Source organism: Passer domesticus, chromosome 18 (genome assembly GCF_036417665.1).
Source record: "Passer domesticus isolate bPasDom1 chromosome 18, bPasDom1.hap1, whole genome shotgun sequence".
Classification (NCBI taxonomy): domain Eukaryota; kingdom Metazoa; phylum Chordata; class Aves; order Passeriformes; family Passeridae; genus Passer; species Passer domesticus.
This window is the reverse complement of record NC_087491.1, coordinates 6,488,222-6,498,785: the sequence shown is the minus strand read 5'-3', so window position 1 is coordinate 6,498,785 and position 10,564 is coordinate 6,488,222. Positions and strand designations below refer to the sequence as shown.

At 44.5% G+C, this 10,564-nt stretch overlaps 1 long non-coding RNA gene across 3 annotated transcripts; it reads right to left on the bottom strand.

Annotated features, from left to right (window-relative positions):
* Positions 1-627: 627 nt before the first annotated feature.
* Positions 628-9,220, bottom strand: LOC135283242 (uncharacterized). Of its 3 annotated transcripts, XR_010349084.1 has the most exons (5): positions 9,093-9,220; positions 5,224-5,391; positions 4,467-4,484; positions 3,860-3,961; positions 3,340-3,672 (listed from the first exon to the last, which is right to left on the bottom strand). It is a non-coding gene; the product is annotated as an uncharacterized LOC135283242 (long non-coding RNA). The 3 variants fall into 3 exon arrangements; XR_010349085.1 differs by lacking the exon at positions 3,340-3,672 and adding an exon at positions 628-687 and having other exon boundaries at positions 3,860-4,484; XR_010349083.1 differs by having other exon boundaries at positions 3,860-4,484.
* Between the last annotated feature and the right edge of the window lie 1,344 nt (positions 9,221-10,564).

Sequence of the window (10,564 nt, the reverse complement as noted above, 5' to 3'; positions counted from 1 at the left end):
ATAAATAAATAAATAAATAAATAATAAAGTAAGTGGTCCATACTGATGGAGTAAAAAATGGGGGTTTGGTATTGAGACTGAGGGACATTGAAATCTTCCCTGTTTCTCTTGGCATCTTTAATTTCAACACTGATGAACACTGACCAGGGACACCTTAAAATTTTAAACTTATGTGACAAGGAGTGTTGACCAGGCTTTTACAGGATCAGGAGAGAGACACCAAAAAAAAAAAAAAAAAAAAAAAAAAAAAAAAAAAAAAAAAAAAGATTAAAAGAGAGCAAAACCTGCCATCCCAAGCTTCGAGCTCTGTAACCCCACCCTGAGCTCCAGTGCAAAACATTCAAGGCCTGGCATCACCTCCCTTTGCCTGGCAATGCCTCCCAGTGCATTAACATTCAGAGTTAAACCTGGGGGAGGGCAGCAAAAGTCAGGGATCACAGAGGGAATGAACTCAGAATTAGAGATGGACCTGAACCAACCCCTGGGTCAGAACAGAACTCCCCTAAAGGACAAGCAGGGGGGTGGAATTCTGCAGCTCAGCCCAATCTATAATTCATTATGTATCTCTGGTATTTCTAAGAAGGCTACAGCTGTGATATTTAAATGCCAAACCTTTGTGCATTTTTAGGCTCAGACTTTGGTTGTTGCTTTTGAGAAGCTGGAATAGTTTTTGCTCCTCCCTGCTCCCTGTTTAAAATGGAGAGGAAGAAAGGCCTGTCAGCATCTTAGATAGGTTTAGTTCTTGTTATTGTAACATCAGGGACATTTTGAGTTAGAGAGTCTGGAGCTCAGAGCCAGCTGATGGCCAGTTCACCCTTTTATCAAGGTGGCTCTTCACCGGGCAGAGAAAAATTGTGATTTCCTCCCCAACACACACCCTGACAGGCCAAACTTTGTGATTTCCTCACTGATGATTTCCACCACAATTTTTCCCTACGGATGAGCAGAACAAGGAAGCATGAGCTGATATTACCAAGCAAGCAGATAAGGAAGCCTGTGCAATGCACAGCATGAAACAGAGCCGGGGGGGAGGCAGGAGCAAGAGGTGGTGGCAGTGGAGGGGAAGCCAAATAAGGAGAAGTGTTTCAAACACACAGGGGGTCAAGAGGGAGCAGAAGTGGTTGGTGAGGTCCCTGGGCAACAGCAGAGGTTGTGGAGAGGTGCTGCAAACACAGACAGCAAATCCCAATTTCCAGCCTTCCCATGGGTTTGGGTCACATCATCCACACTGGGGCTGGGGCTCCTCAGCTGCTCTGAGGGGACACAGGCAGGACTGCTGCCTCCTCTACCCCATCCAGGAGGTTCTGCCCCAGTTCTGGGGGGAATTTTGCTCTTTTCCTGATCCTGTCCAGCCTCAGAAACAGGGAACAATCGTAGGACCACTGATGGTGTCCTCACATCCCATTTCTAAACTAAAAGTATTTTCTTTTTTTGTTTCTTGCTCATTGTCATGTATGTCAAAGAAATTTGTGAGCATTCTGGGGGCTAATAATTTTATATAGAAAAATTATGCATAATATGAAACAATTAGTTGAAATTCTTTTCATAAAAGCTGGAGCAATGCATTCATTGACATTTAACCTCCTCCTTCCCCTGTAATCAAAGTCTTTTAAATAGAAATTACATTAAATTTGATTTCATTTTGGCAGTTATATCTTTTGAAAGAAAAAAATGTGATAGAAGTGGGAGAAACATTTCTGAAGTAAAACAGGCTGTGACAAAGCAATAAGTATCTGCAGAGGAGAAGAAAAACCTTCTAAAAACTGATCCAGTGGAGCCCTAGAATTATGATGTCAAGGGAAGGAGCACAAGGGAAAAAGAGAGAGAGGGAAACAGATGTATCAAGAGAAACAGGGATGGAGTTAAAACAGTGATAATGTCCTTCCTAATGCCCTGCTCCCACCCAATTAACATCTGGCACAGCTGGAGGGCTGGGGCAGGTACAGAGCCTGGGGGGCTGCAGGGGGTGAGGAGAGTCAGTAATCGATGCTCTCCCTTCACATGCAGCATTAAGCAAACAATTGCAGCAGGGTGCCAGGTGGAAAGAAGCTGAAGCAGAATAAAAATCCCCCCTCAGAGAGGGAAGTGCAGAGGAAAGGCTGAGTTCAGCCAGAGCTGGGGGTTCCCAGCTCACCTGGAGGGGGATGTGCCTTTGAGGCAATTCCCTCTTTGCTCCTGGGAAAGCAGCACTGCAGTGTCCATGGCTTTTCCAATTGTCATGGAACATCCTGAGCTGGGAATGACCCACAAAGGTCAGCTCCTGGCCCTGCACAGGACAGCCTCAATATCCCACCCTGTGCCTGAGATCACTCTCCAAGCACTCCTCGAGCCTTAGGGCCATGGTTTTGGTTCATACACCTTGACACGAGCTTCCTCATGTACCACCTATTCCTAAATATTTTCTTTATCAACTCTCCTTATTCTTTCCTGCTCCTTTTTAGACCAGAGCCACATGAGGATGGGGAGCAGTGGCTGGGGCTGGGCTGGGAACCCCCAAAGCAAGAACTGAAGACACAAAAGCTGATTTTTCTCTTGGCTGTTCACAGAGAACATGTCTGGGGCAAGATTTTTTAAGTGCAGAAGATAAAATCCATCACTGTCAAAACCAAAGGGGAGGTTAGAGTAATATTGAATGGAGTAGGGCTTCCAGCTACTTTTTGCAACCTTAGGAAATAAATCTAAAAGCTTCAAAAGGTCTGTGCTGTACATCCATATTATCAAGGAAAATCTCAGGAAATGATGAGTTCTTTCAATTTCTGCTGTATTTCTTCCATCTTTTTTTTCCCGCTCCTTGATAAATACATATGTAGGGAGAATCTAAGAACATTGCTTGTGTGCAACAGAATTTAAATTCCTGGAAGGTATCATGCGAGGATATAAAAATTTGGAAAGATGAAGAGTCTTCTGAATAGCTGGAATCCCCAGGTCATTGGACCAGCCCTGGATTTTTGGGCAGCTGCACAGATGCAGAAACTGTAGCTCTGTTGTCAGAACAGGGTCCACATACATACTTTTGGTCACCTTATTGTATAAGGAATATTGAAACACAGCAAAGTGCCTTCAGCACGACACTTGAAGAGCTCAGCTTCTCTTCAAATGGGAAAGAAACAAAGTGTGTTTGAAAAGGAAGGGACCTGGCCAGATTAGAGAGAAAAAGGAAGATGCAGACTGAAAATACATTTGAGTGCCATGTGAGAGAGAGGTGACTTCAACTTGAACCTACAGGTTAATCCATGACAACCATTCATTTCAAATGTGGGGCCATGATGATGCTGAATGCAGCTCACGGAAACTGGATTATTGTCCCACTGCAGTGTTTGAACACCTCTTCCCTCCCAGTGTGGCGTCCCTCACCCTCTAAATCCATCCCTGCTTAACAGGCTTTGTGCTTCCAGGAGCTACAAGGGAATCAGTGACTCCTTTCCCCAGTTTTTGTTGTCAGTCTTGCCCAAATCCAGGAACTCAGCATGCCCAATGAAGACTCCTGGCAGCTTGAATGTACTGCTTGATTTTTACTTCTGGGGTCTGGGCAATATTAATTTTTTAAGGCAAGGTTGGCTTTCAGACATTTGTTGAAGGCATGGCTGGTGAAGCTGAGATCCATCTCCTTCCTCTTGCCACTCCCTCATTGGTTTTTTGGTTTTATTCCTCCCTCATCTCAGCTGCTGTAACCTGTTCCAGAGTACCCAGTGATTCTCTTTGCCTCCCTCTGTGGCTGAGCCATCACACACATGGTTATTCTCCAATGTGGGAAAGGTGGTGATTTTTCCAGAGAGTTCTGGAAATCCCTGGATGTGGTTTTGGGCAGGTAGAGCCACATCTTTGCCACCAGAAGCCCACGGCATGGTGTCCCACTGACCTGAAATGACTCCAGGTCACTGCCATGCTAGAGACCATAACAAGGGGTCCTTGTGTCCAGCCCTTGATGGAGTGACCCAGGATTCCATTTTCAGGGATCTGCCTTTGGAAACAGACAGGTAAAAAACAACCTTTCTGTGAATACTTAGAACACTTAGGAGTTGTTGAGTTTGGGGCTTATTTTTTTGCCTTTCTCCTTTTCTTCCGCTCTCCCTTAAAGGGACAATAAATGAAGAGTTTATCTGTAATTTTCTCAGCAGGACAGCTGCATTGAAGTACCAGGCAGGATCCCCATTGTATAAATCAATGTGTTCTCTCTGGAGCTTGGGCCTTCTGATAATAAGCTAAACAAGAGCTGCCTCCTTACAGCTCCATGGCTGTAATCAGCAAACAGGTGAGCACAAGAGCTTTCCTCATGCTAATGGGGGGAGTGGGAGGTTGTTAATTTGACCTGGAGTGTGGATTTAGTCCCTCCTGCAGTGGAGCTGTTGCTGTGGTTATCTCTTATTTCCAGTCCAGACATGCTCTGGGAACCATTACCATATTTATGAACCTACCTGGACTCACTGAACAGGCATGAAAGGGTTAGAAAGACCTATCTGTTTTACCAGCTGTGCAGCCAGCATCTGCAAGGGAGAAAAGGCAGGGGAGGAGGAAAAAAAAGAGGTTATTCTGCATTTTCTGGGTGTGTATTGGTCCTCAAAGGCAGCATTCATTAACCTTAGAGAGCACAACGACCCATCCTGGCCAGATAAATCTGTGTACGAGGTCACCACCTGTCCCTGGGCAGATTTACCCCCATGCCAGGGCAGATTTCCCTGTGTGTGGCTGATGTATTGCAGGCAAGCAGATAACATGGGCTGGGGATCAGGAGATGCAGTGACAGGGAGCAAGAGGAGTCTCTGTTGCAGGTTCTAATTCCAGGCTCAGGAATGGTTTTAATAGGTGATTTCAGCCTAGCAAGAGGATTGTGATGATTATGACACAGCACATCTTCTTTACCAGGTAATGAGCAATGGTAAAGAGGTCTTAAATCCTTGCACAGGACATGTTCAGGATCCAAAAAGCATGATCACAGCTGTTCTAAATGAAAGGTTCCTGGTATGTTTTCTCTGCTAACTCTGTTATCACTTATCTAATCCCTTAGTGGTTCTGTAATCCCAAAGACAAAGGCAATGAAAAACAGTCTTGAATTACAAAGTATGAATTCTATGAATTCAGTGTAGCATTGCAGAGTCTGTTGCTCAGCCTCAGGCACTGAGGACTTGCAAGGACATTTGGGGAGTCCTTGGTGTTTTTTTGGGGAAGCCTGCAGGGGATTCCCATCCCTCCCGAGTTCACAGGCTGAGGTTTTAACCAGAGCACCTCTTCCAGCTGCTGGGAACAGGCTCTTTCATCTTCATCTTTGAAGAGGAGATGACAGAGTGATTGTAATGCTGTCCTTCACATGGGAAGTGGAAGAAGCAGCTCCACAAGCCACAGGGGTGGTTTCCTTACAGAGAACAGGTCAGATCTGCTAAGAATTTACTGGGCCTAAAGAAAAAAAAATCACTGTAAAGGTTAGGGAAAAAAAAACCTTTGGGTTTTTTTTGGGACTTGTCTCTCTGTAGCAGCACAGACATGAAGAAGATAACACTGAGAGATGATTCATTCTGCTTGCTCTGGTGAGGGTGGTTCGGCAGCTACTTACACCCTATGTGAGGGAAAAGGAAAAAATATTGATCCAGAGTTCCCACATCTATGATCTACATCCTTGTGCTTCCCTTAAAGGAAATTTATTGCTCCTCATCAGCAATAAATCAGAAGCCCAACTTCCCTGCTGCTTCTCAGACAGAAACACTGTTGTACAGCATGAGAGAAACTCCCCAAAGAGCAGCATGTGAGGGTCAACACACAGGCAAGTCTGGGTAACATTTCAGAGCTGGGAGAAGAGAGACAGATCAGCTGCCAATATGCTGGAAAATGGCAAGCTTTGACTTATATTTAATTCCTTTAATAGCTGTGTTTAGTTTGTACACTTCTGTATAAATAGATATGTATTTATACTAATATTTATAAATGTATGTATAAATATGTCTTTGCAAATATATATTTATGAAAGCAAACAAAATGAATACATATTTATAAGGAAATATTTGGTGCATTTAATAAACATACACAACCTGCTGCCATTCTAGAGGATAAAACAAGGTGGAGAAAACTGAAAGCAAACCTAAGCAAAAAATAACCTTAGATTGACATTTTCTTCCTAATGGATCCCAAAGCTCTGTTTTACTCTAATTTACTCACCAGTAAGAGATCCAGTTCTGATGTGCAGCAGTTTTTGGGATGAGCTACAGTAATTGTGTAACCAGAATAGCTTCACCATGGCTGAGTGCAGGCTGGCAAGTGAAAGACTGCTTTTCCAATGCAACATGGGCAAACTCATCCTGGGTGAAATTATTCCCAGTTTACAGCAAGTAAAGTCCTGAGCACAGTATTGAGCTGGGAGCATGTCTGTAGTGTATACAGCAGAAACAAGCTTTATAGAGTTAGATTACAGCAGTTTAGAGGTCGATGAGAACTAAAAAAAGAAAAAAGCAGAATAAGTTTGCCCACTCTGAGCAAGGTACTGCTAGTTTAAAGATGGCTTGGGTACTTTTCCAGCAGTGTGCTGCACAGCCACTGAATCCTGGAGGAGTTCAGAGAGGCTGGCATTTGGCTTTGACCCCAGGGTTAATTTAGCTGCTCTTGCAAAATGAGAAATAGGAACCCAGGTCCTCGTCTCCTGTGCTCTCCAGTCAATTGAGTGACACGGAGGTAAAACTGGTGTGAGCAGGAATTGGGATCTCTAATGAACAGGAGCTGCCAGGAGCTTTCCAATGCTTGCAGGAGGTGTCAGGATGATGTCTGCTGAAAACAGACTGGCACAGGAGGACAGAGAATGTTTTGTCTTGGGATGTTTCCCAAACTGTGGGAAACAGCTGGGATATTTACTGCAGGAATTCAACCCTGAGATAATGTTCCCTGGGATCCCCAGGTACCAATTTCTCCTCCACACTTCCCTCCACAGGAATTGCTCTAAGGCCAGTGGCAGAGATGAGCCTGGGACTATTCTCTGTACAAAAGTGACACCTCAGACACAGCCACACAAGGGTGCTGCACTGGCCATTCCCAGCTCTTCCTCACCCTCCTCACCCACAGATTTGCTCCTTCCCACCACTCCCAGAGGTGATTATTCCCCTGCAGCTGTAAATTCCTCTGCCAAAACCTTGTCCCCACCTTAGTCAAAGAGTTCAAAGCTGGAGATGCTGGATTAACACCAGATCTTGGCTTAATTCTGCTCAGCAGTCCATCCTAGTCCCTCTCCAGCCACCTCTCCTAATCCTGTGTGATTTTCACAGTCCTTCAGTTTTCCAGGCCCTGTGGCCTCTCCCCAGGCATGGCATGGAGCAGCCTCTGGCTGCAGGCACAGCCTCCACGTGAGAAACCAGACATTTCCTCAGGTGGAAAACAACCTTTTTTTTCCCCATTTTCTTTTAACCTGCCATCCTTTGGAGGAGCGCCAGCTGATTTCAATACCCAGGGGACTGGGATGCAGCCAGCTTTGCTCTCTCCTTGCCCACAGACAGGAAGCCGTGCAGCCAGACGCCTTTGGAGAGAGGATCAGGTCATCTCAGCTGCCTCAAAGGCAACCAGCCCCTCTCTCATCACTTAGATTTAAATCACAGCTCTTTTCCCCACTCCAAGGTCTCATTAGTGCCCCCAGGCTCGTGGAGCAGCAGAAATGGAGGATCCTTGCCAGCTTGGGATTGTTATTTCTGTCATACTCAGCAGGAAAGCAGAGCCCTGCTTGGTTTAGTAACTGGATTAAAACAAACTGCAGCGCAGGGTTTGATCTCAAACACTCCACTTTTCAGCAGTGCTATTTAACCTAAGTCTGTCCTCTCTTCCAAAACTTCCTGGTATCAACATCTGTCTCAGCACTGCCTGCTCTGAGTTCTGGATGGCTCCATGAATGAACTCTTTTCAAATGCCATCAATATTTTATGAATTTCCATCCACTTACTTTAATGGGGGATTGTAAAAGCATTTAACCATATTACACCCAATCTCTCAGACACTGCATTATTTCAGCAGAGATGTTTTACTAGAAGCAACTGGCACAGCTGCTGTGATATTGTTTAAATATATATAATATATATATATTTCTCAAACCAAGTGAAATCAGAAAGCAGGGAAGAGGAAGCAGCCATGGAAATTCAGTGTCTCAGGTTTATTCTGATGCATCTGAAAGGTTTCATTTGCTGTGATTTGCATGACTACAGGTAGGCTCTTTACATGGCTTTTTACAGATGGGGCTCAGACTTGAGTCTGGGTGTCTGATGGCCTAAATCCAAATGGAAAGATGTGGCACTGCCTAGAAATATGGCCAGGGAGAGTTCCTGCTCTCAGCCTGAGACTTCCCTCACTGAGGACACCCCAAAGCCCCCTGAGAGACCAGGGCTTAACTGTGAGTTTATTCCCTATTTTGCTCTTGCTAGGCATCAGCAGGCACAGGCAGGACAGTTATCAGTTAGTTATCAATTATCAGTTATCAGCCATGTCAAGCAGAAATCTTTGAAGGTTTTTGCCAAGAGACCCAAAAGTCCCTGCTCTGCCCCCATCTCTGCTTTAGCAGTGAGTGAGAGGCTTGTGAAGAACTTTGGGAGATCCAGCCCCAGACTCCCAAAGCACCCTGGAGCCAGGAAAGGCCACCCTGCCCCAGAGCAGCACCAGCTCCATCAGCAGAGGATAAAGGTGCCACTTTCTCCCTCTCTCCCCTCCTCCAAGCCCTGTTTATCTCCAGCTCTGCACAAAGGCCTTTAAAACCCCATTGAGCTGCTTTTGACCATGTCTCTGTTGGGTAAATGAATTTATGGTCTGCCAGGCTGATTTATGGATGCCTGCTGTTCCTGGAGCAGGAGGGCTGGTGATTTTATACCTCCAGCCAAGCGGGACAGGAGCTGTTCTGATCAAAGAGGCACCGATTTAGCCGGGATGATTGATTCCAGCCTGAAGAATTACAGAAGGATCCCACTCACACTCCACAGCCATCATAGGGCAGAGGCTTCTTCTGCCATCAAAGACACCACGTCTGAAGCCTGGCATTCTGGAAACTGTTACCCTTCCTAATTCCTCCTATTTCCCATGAAATCAAGCAGCTGTTCAGCCATAGCTCTCAAACCCATTGATGTTAAAACAATGGCATCCACCTGGTGCTCCTGGCTGTCCCTTCTGTGTCTCAGGGGTTGGCATGGCAGAAGGAGCAGCTCCACAGTGCTACAGAAAGAGTCACAGGATTATTTGGGGTGGAAAAGACCTCCAGGATCCAACCTTTGTGCCTTCATCACCTCGTCACCTAGAGCAGAGCTCTGTCACAGTCAGACATTCCAGCTCCAGGTGGTTCTGATGTGCTAAAGAACCTCACTGGGTTTGCTCTCCAGGATTTGTGCAGCCAAGGAGTGTCCCTACCTCACTCGCTGGCTTTTAGTGTCAGTTAATAAAATATATTATCATATTAAATTAATATAATTTTATTATCATTATCATGACAATCATTATTACATTAACGTATATTAATTATTGCAGATGGAAACCTGAATTTTATATAACGTTCCATACATTGTGGTTCAAATCATTGCTTTAAAGCTTTTCCATTAAATACTTCTAAGCCATAAATAGATCCTAGAGATTCCTCTTTTGTAGGACAGATAGTACACACACAAACCCAAAGTTTATCCTCCTGTGGAGTTCTTTTTTAAAAATAGTTTGGTGGCAAACGCTACAGTTTTCATTCAAACATCCTCCTCCTCCATGCCAATACCCAGCCAAGTTGTATTTCCAAATATTTTCTACTTTGTGACTCCTAATCAAAGTCAAAGAGGGATAAATAATAAGAAATTCAGAATTTCTCCTTCCATCTGTCCAGAAAGGAAGGTCACAAACTACAGTAACTTCTGGACCTATTCATCAAACTCTTGGAAGTCACAACTCCCAGATTAAAGGAGCAGTGATTGATGATACCTTTTCTAGGGGTTACATTGGAAAAATGTTCTCCTTATAATGGAAACAGAGAAGAAATTAGTTCTCCTATCTCTCTTGAGTCTCAGTGGAAGAGGAAAACTGCAGATAAGAGGTTAAATCAAAAAATCTTTCCTTCCCAAAGCCTGAGCTTAAAAGTTCTTTACTCATCTTCCTTCTTTTACATTTTCTCTATGTGTCCCTTTAGCTCATCCTGATTACTTTGGCTACATGAAAATAGGACACTTTCAGTAGAAACTGAAAGTTTTAGTTAAGTTCTTTTAATATTTCTGGGTGCAGCACCAATAAAACATGTTATTCTAGTTTCACAGACAACCTTCTTGACTTTTAACAAAAACTTCCTAGTTTCCCTCTGCCTTTGGTCTCGTACCTCCCTGTCAGGCCTTGGTCTCATGAGGGGGTTAGGCACTGCAGGGATAAAATTTAGGGAAAATAAGGAAATATTTGTGCTATGACTCATTAATACCTGAGGGCCCTCGGTGCACCTGTGGAAAGTCACCCTGTAAAGTCACCATTCATCACTCTGGCAAAAACAGAGGAAAAGAAAGACAAGAGAAATAAAAGAGTGGCCTGGATAAGATGTAAGCTCTCCAGCGTGAGAGGAGCTCTGTCCCTGTGAAGGACTCCTCACTCCCATCCCAGT